At 36.4% G+C, this 8,182-nt stretch overlaps 1 long non-coding RNA gene across 1 annotated transcript; it reads right to left on the reverse strand.

The window, feature by feature from the left end:
• On the reverse strand, positions 1-2,241 carry LOC110367252. The gene is made up of 5 exons (XR_002427339.2): positions 1,914-2,241; positions 813-899; positions 537-704; positions 329-445; positions 1-80 (listed from the first exon to the last, which is right to left on the reverse strand). It is a non-coding gene; the product is annotated as an uncharacterized LOC110367252 (long non-coding RNA).
• Positions 2,242-8,182: the final 5,941 nt, after the last annotated feature.

Raw genomic sequence — 8,182 nt, forward strand, 5'->3', positions numbered from 1 at the left:
ACTAATCAGACTTGTAGCAGCTGAACATGTATTTGGGGTTGCACAGCCCAGCACTGGAGTTGTTGTGTTTCCATTTTTGACTGTAGAGATAAAAAGCAGAGAATTGTTGCAAAGCATGTTATTTTCTAGGACATTATAAATTCAACATGACATATTTAATGGCTTCTTGTGCTCCATGAATGAATGAAGTTAAGGTTTGATGTTTCACAGTTAAGACTGTCATGCAATAAGTGTTTATAAGATGATGATGAATATATATTTTTGCTTTGATCCTGGTCTGATTGTAGACAAATACACTTGGAATTAGTCAGTAATTGGGTAAACTCACCAGCTGCTGTGAAGCAGTTTGTCTCATCTCCTGAACATGTTATTATAGTGGTGCACTGTGAAGTGATGGGATCACAAGCAATGCACTGGAGGGAGTTAGGTGACTGAGCAGTGGGTGCTAAAATAAAAGCAAAACAGAAGAGAAGCCTCATTAAACACCAACTTAAAGGGGAGGTCTGATTTTTTTTTTAAACTGTGACAAAACCTACAAGACAGATTTTGTGAGTTGCAGTTGTCAGTGTTGCAGCACTGAGCAGATGCAGTTGCACTTTGAGCACCAAAGTTGACTGAAGCAGTCGTATTGCCTGTGAGCGGACACAGAGCGGATGATGCACAGGCTTTGTAGGTTAGTGATGCTGAGGTTCCATTTTGAGTTACTGTAATGTAAAAAAACAGTTTGTTGGTGTTGACATAAAACACTGAGAACCTCAGTGCATAAAGTTAATTCAATCATACAGTGAAATGGGACATAATCGGAGCAATACCAAGGAAGGTAGCTACTATGCACATGGTCTCTGAGCTGCATGTTGTTGATGTTTCGGTCGAACCCTCTGTACAGGTTAGGGCTCCAGCTGCAACCAAAAGAAAGTAAGAAACATAATTGTTTTAAATGTATGAAACTAGATAGAAACATATACATGCTTTTTCAAAACATACATTTTCACTGCAGTAACTGCAATTGGGTTATGAATGGTAGGCTATTGCACATATTTCAAGTAGGTCAAAAATAAACCACAGATAATATATAAAGAAACTAAAAAGAAAAATGTAAAAAAAAAAAAAATACAATGAAAATTAACCTCCATAGAAAATGTATCTTTAACGCCACAGTCTAATGGAAGAAAATGTTTGTTGGGAAAAGAAAGCTTTGCACACCTGGATAAAAGGATTGTATTATTTATGATAAAAGGGATAACACATTGATCAACGACATTTAGAAAATCTGAAAAATGTAGACAGCTGTATTAAATGACAACAATCTTGATCTGCATGAGAATCGTCTATAAAACATTGATAAGTGTGTTGGTGAAAAGTTAAAATTATTTGGATCTAAATTATTTGGGGGCTGCACAGTGTCACATTGGGTAGCACTGCTGTCTTGCAGCAAGAAGGTCCTGGGTTCAAGTCCACCCTGGGTCTTTCTGCATGGAGTTTGCATGTTCTCCCTGTGCATGCGTGGGTTCGCTCCGGGTACTCCGGCTTAGGTTATTTGGTCTCTCTAAATTGTCCTTAGGTGTGAGTGTATGCGTGAATGGTTGTTTGTCCCGTCTGTCTCTGTTTTACTCTGCGACTGACTGGTGACCTGTCCAGGGTGTACCCCGCCTCTTGCCCATTGCGGCTGGACATAGGCACCAGCAACCCCTTGCGACCCCTAAGGGATAAGAGTGTCGGAAAATGGATGGATAATTTATTTAAAAAAAAAATATTTTTTTACAAAAACAACAATGGGATTGGAAATATCCCCAAACTCGTGTCTATTAATCGAGCAATTAACAATTATAGCTGAACATTTTTTTAATATGTAATTCTGTTGTTTTGTAACTTTACCAAAAAACAAAAATTACAAATGTAATAATAAGTTTTACCTGTGCTGTAGAGCGCGCAGATGAGAGTGAGAGAAAAAATCAGCTTCATTGTGATGTCCAGGTGGATCCTGCAGGCTTGTTCTCCTGAATTCTGATACTAAAAGCCCAGAGTGGCGCTACACTTTATATACTACACAGATGACCTCACTTTACAAGTGTATTTTCATTTTCATAGAGCCCCAACCCAAAGAATTCAACACAATGAAACACATCAACTTGTTCATATGCATTCCACCAAAACAGGTTTTCCAAAAATAAGTCCTCAATATTTGTTGTCTTTGTTTCCATAGTTTTTGAAAGTTGAACCTGATATTCGAGTTGGACACGGAGTTGCGATTCAAATTTTACTGTAAAAACAAAGTAGGTGAGAGGCTAATCATATAGGAGAAAAAAGGGAATGGCTGCTGAAATGAATTAACTGGTTTGTGTTGTGCCATTATCACTGTTTTAAGTTATTAATGTTTATTAAATAACTGTCATTCTGTCAGGTATTGTCCGGTGAATTTCAGCCCAAACAGCTGATGTTAAAGTTAAAAAGTTTAAAGTCATCCTCGTTTTAATGTCTTCAAGACACAATAGAAGGGGCTTGATCGAAAACGCTACTTTTTCAGTGGCATATATATCTGACTGTCGTTAGCATAAAATTATTTTAAAAAAATCCCATGTTTCCTGAGCCCAAAGGAAGCAAATAAAGAGGAAAAAAATCAAGGGACCGAGGACTGAGCCCTGAGGAACGCCATAATGCAGAGTGGATGAGGTTCAAAATCAGCTATTTTTACAGAGATGGTTCCGTTTTTTTACAAATAAGACTTAATCCATTTTAATACAGTACCACTGAAACCAAGTTGTGTCTGTAAACAAGATAAAATATTGTGGTCCACTGCAGAGGCAGCGGTTAGATCAAGCAAAGCAAGAACAATATATTCACTTGAATCATTTGCCCTGAATATGTCATCAAAAACTCTCACTAAAACACACTGTACTATGCTGTGTTTTAAAACCTGACTGAAAAACCTCCACAATCCTTTGCTCATCTAAAAAGGGCTTGACCTGGGAAAGGACAACTTTCTCTAAAAATTTAGAAATAAAAGACAGCTTGAAGATAGACCTAAAATGTGCTGAAATGAGGGCTCTTACAGCAACAACTTTATCTCTGAAGAAATGCATAAAGTCATTCCACGTTTTGGAACATACTTCCAGGCAGACAGGTTGTGGGGCTTTAAGAGCAGAATCAAAAATTTTAAACAGCACACGAGTTATTTTGATGAGACCCAATAATGTTAGACAGATAATCCCATTTTGTATTCTTTAACGGTGTTCTGATCATGACGCCAGCAATTCTTGAGGATCTGGAATGAAATCTGCAATTTATCCTTTTCCAATTTCCATTTGGGTCTGCTGCATTTCCGTCTGACTGCACAAATTGTGTCATTAAACAATGGCTCAGCTTTGGCTTTAGGATTCTTACTTGTAATGCACATATTGGTGTTGCCCCTAAACAAATGCACTAGCTTGTATAATATCTTATTTTCTAATTCTAATTTTAGCCACTCAACCATATGCACTCAACCATATACACTCCCATAATCGAATCTATTCTTGACTGACAAAATGACACAAAAAATTTTAAATGACTCAAAATTAGCAACCAAGATCAGCCCTGCTAAAAATCCCATTCTGTTAAGTACCTTTTTGCTCTTCTGTATAACATGTTCTATATGATTTTTCCAAGTTAGTTTCTTATCAAATATTACTCCCAAAAAGAGAAAATAATCTTACCATCTGTAATTCTTTCCCATGTAAGTATAAACTTTTATTAACCCCAATTTTTTATTTTTGAAAAACATTACTTTTGTCTTTTCAATTAAAGTTTGAAGCCCATTTCTATCCCTAACTTACCCACTTTATCTATCCCTTCCTGTAGTTTTAAAATAATATGATCTACATTTTTTCCTCTTTTCCATAATACTCCATCATTTGCAAAAAATTATTTGCCATAGCTTAACGATAAATCTTTGAAAATATCATTAATTATAATTGAAAATAATGTTGGACTTGCCACACTCCATTGAGGAGTTCCATTTTCTATTTTAAATAGCTATGAAAAATGCAATCCTATTTTAACTTGAATAATTCTATCACATAGAAAATCCTATAGCCAATTAAATATATTTCCTCCTATTCGACCTGATGTAATTCAATCGTTGATATTTCTTTCCACAGCATATCATATGCTGTTTCTACATCAATAAACACTGCAACAACAGTTTCCCTATTAATCTGTGTTTTCCTAATATAATTTTCCAAATGTACAATAGGATCCATCGCTCCTCTTCCTCTATGGAAACGACTCTGATAAGGAGCAATTATATTCCCTGACTACAAAAATTGCATTAATCTTATTTACCATCTTTTCGATCAATTTACACATATTAGAAGTTAATGCAATTGGTCTGTAATTCCATGGATTACTCTATTTTCCAAGTTTATCTATGGATATAATAGCTTCTTTTCATCTACATGGTAAAGGCCCCTCTCTCCATATCTTATTAAATAATACTAATAATTTTTCTAGCACCTAATCACTCAAATGTCTTAACATAACATTACAAACATCATACTTCTCAGCATACTGCATACGGCAGTATCCTGACGGCATACAGGAGCACTATTCCTAGTTCTACCCAAAGCTCTTTTTATTTTCCTATTAGAGAATGGGGCAATTCATAGAATCTCCATTACAACTCTTTCCTTCTTAAAGCTTCAACATTTTTACCTTTGCTTTTCCCCCTTCCCTGTATTTTATCGTCTGATACATTTTCCCACTATGTTGGTGAAGATTCTCAGTCATCCAGGTCATGGTCATTCCAAAAAAAAAAGTAAAAAACAAAGCAACTGGACTTGTTTTCCGTAATTGAAGACGTTTCGCTTCCTCTCCCGGAAGCTTTCTCAATTCAAAAAAGTCTGGAGCAATGTGGAGTAACAAGCTTTATACCATTGCCCAACAAAGGCCTTGCAATGGCTTAGATAACATGCAAATTCAATCGAAACAGGTCCACCCCTTAGTAATGGCCGGTCGTTAAAGCCATTAAGCCAGCAGATTGAACCGAAACTGGTCCACTCCTCTGTAACAAGGAGTCGTTAGGGTTGGCTTTTCTTGTTTCTTGTTCCTTCCACAAACTTCTCCTATTTGTGTACTACTACCAATTGTGTCACAGAAATCAAAAATATGTCATATTTACTCTTATTGTACTTCCTATTTTTGCTTGTGTTATTTTTATATTCAAGAAAATGTTGAAAATTATGACACCTTGTAACCAATTTAAAGGCTCTATTTCTTTCTCTTACTACAATTTTACACTCATTCCACCACGGAACTAACATTGTCCTATTTCTCCCTGATGTCTTTGGGATATACTCCTCAGAAGCTCTTAAAATGGCAGTGAGCGAATGTGGGAGGCAGGGATAAATAAGCAGAGTCCCAGGTGAAATGACTTGAACCTAATTAACAGCAGGTGAAGCTGATAGTGACGAGTGCAGCAGAGAATGGGGGGAAAACAGCAAATCTGCCCAAACAAACAAACAAATGTCCTAATCATGACAGTTTTAGACAAGGTGTTGTTTTGAAAAAAATATTTCTTCAGAAAGTTTACTCCAATCATAAAACTGTCATTGTTAACCCAGAATTATTAATACCTCTGATAAACTTAAATAAAAAATATCCTTCTTAATAATCCATTGTACAATCTGATTCAGCATCATAGCAATCAAATAGTTCTTAAACTTTATGATCCTGAAGGGATCAGTTTTTCTGTGCTGGTAATGGTGAGAATTGCAAAAGACAGGAACAAACGGACAAAAAAGGGTCAATGTCAAATGAAGCAGGAGTTCTCTAGTATTAAAATACAACATAAAAAAATCTAACAATAAAAGGCTGTTGTTTAAAGATTTATTAATATTTTTTTCTAGCTGATATGACACATTTCAAACTTGACAGGAATGTGGTCAACTGTTGCTGTTAAATCTACTTTATAAATATAAAGCTTCATTGTTATTAAGAACATGTTGGTCTCACAACCCGATTCAACAGTAATCCTAAAGCAATACAACCGAAACTAGCATCAGGAAACAAAAGTGTTTTAAGGAATGTTTCACAGATTTCCTTTCATTAATGTAAATTATAGTTCTAAATGCAGTAGCAGCTATCCCCGTCACTTTTGCATTCTTCTGCCAACTCACGTCACTCCGAGTGTTTGGAAGGTGTGATTGCATTAAAATGAAACGGCACGCAAGCTGAATGGTCATGCAACAATGACAACAGCTCTCATAGATAATAGAGTTGGCAGCACAGACATTCCAATTGCTCCATGACAATTGTGGCCTCTCCTAAAACCTCAACACAAGCTGTGATTCTTTTTCCACATCCAGCACACTGGCACTGTGCCAAAGTGAACACCCAGCCTGATCCCAAACGTGCTTAACCGGTGGAGAAATGGAAGGATCTCAATGTGCGGCACGCAGGTAGTGCATGAACACATCTGATGTGTTTAGGGAGAGGCAATGTCTTGTTGTAACAGAGTTCCGTCACAAGATGAACAGAGCTTGATGTAGTGCTGGAGCCAGTTACTCATAGGTGGAAGCTGTTTTTTATTTTCAAACTTGATGCCTTTCAATTAAATTGTATTTATATAGCACCAATTCACAACACATGCCATCTTAAGGCACTTTATTAAGTCAAAGTCAATCAAATTATACAAACAGCTTTGTCAAACGTTTCCTATCTAAGGAAACCCAGCCTCATCAAGTCTTTTATAAGCAGCATTCAGTCCTTATGAAGAGCAAATAGTCACGGTGGATAGTGGACTCCCCTTTAACAGGGAAGAAAACCTCCAGCAGAACCAGGCTCAGTGTGAACGGTCATCTACCTCGACCGACTGGGGGTTAGAGACGACAGAGCAGAGACACAAAATGACACACTGATCCAGGAATCGCTTCTGTTTGAACGGGCAACGGTAGCTGATCTGCCTGCAATGAAGAGAAAAAAGACAGAGAGAACATAAAGTTGAAAGTTGAAATAACAACAAATAATGCCAATTTGGAGAACAGTATGAGAACTCAGCAGAGTGAGAGAAATAGACCCTGATGTCCTCCAGCAAGCCTAAGCTTGTAGCAGCATAACTACAGAGATAGGTAATTTAAGCCACTCTTATTATGTCAAATAGGAAAATCTTAAGCCTTTCCTTCTCTCTATTTTTCTTCCTGCAGATACGTTTCTTCTCCTTTTCTTTCTTGAACTTGCTGACAGAACAGAATAGATCTTGGAGAAAGAATACAGAATGACCACAAATTTGGCGGTTTTAGAACCACTAGTAAGATGTACCAGGAAGACTGTAAGGCAGACAGAAACACAAGTCTGCTTGCTCGAAAACAAATGCTATTGTCACAATCTGGCCTCCCTGTGGGCCTTAAAGGGTAAACAATCTTTGTTTCTCCTGATTGTTAAGACACTCTGTGACATCTGTGACCTGGAACAGAATGCTACTCAACTGCCTAATAACCTATCATCACTATCAGACTTTGGCTGCGAGAGCTATCTGCCACAGATCACAGACTAACACACACACACATGATTACACTAAAGCATGCAGGCACATACCGCTGCTACTGTGCTTTTTTCCTTTACTCTGCTATGTAGTTTAGAAAGGTCAGATCAGAGACCTTAGGTCGTAGCTTTAAGGATTTTGTTAATGTATGAATAAAAACAATTAAGCTTTGAAATTTTAGAGATGAAATCTGTTCCTGTGAAACTACAGAAGTCTAGATAAGGATTTATATAGCTTAATGTATTTTCTTTTTTTTATGAATATAAATAATTAAGCTTTGAAATGTTGGTGAAGCTTGTTCCAGTGAAACAATGAAACAAAATAAATTATTGTAGTTGTAGGTTTAGAAAAGTTGGACAAAATTACTTTAGATCAGAAACCACCAAGGATATAAAATAATATACTTCCTTGATTTTGAATAGAAGCAATTAAGTACTGTCATTTTTTTTGCTGATTCCTTTGTTTTTTCTTAAAAGTGCTTTATAAATACACTTGCCTTTCTTTCTGCCTATTTTTGTGTCCTAAAAGAGATCTTTTGAGGTATTTCCTTCTCCTTTAAAAGCAGCTTTTTGTATTTAGCTAGGTTATATTTAGCAGATATAAAACCATGTTTGATATGTAACATTCAAGAGCAATTACACAAAAGAAAAAAAGAAGAAATCCGTA

This window comes from Fundulus heteroclitus, chromosome 11 (assembly GCF_011125445.2).
Source record: "Fundulus heteroclitus isolate FHET01 chromosome 11, MU-UCD_Fhet_4.1, whole genome shotgun sequence".
NCBI classification, from domain to species: domain Eukaryota; kingdom Metazoa; phylum Chordata; class Actinopteri; order Cyprinodontiformes; family Fundulidae; genus Fundulus; species Fundulus heteroclitus.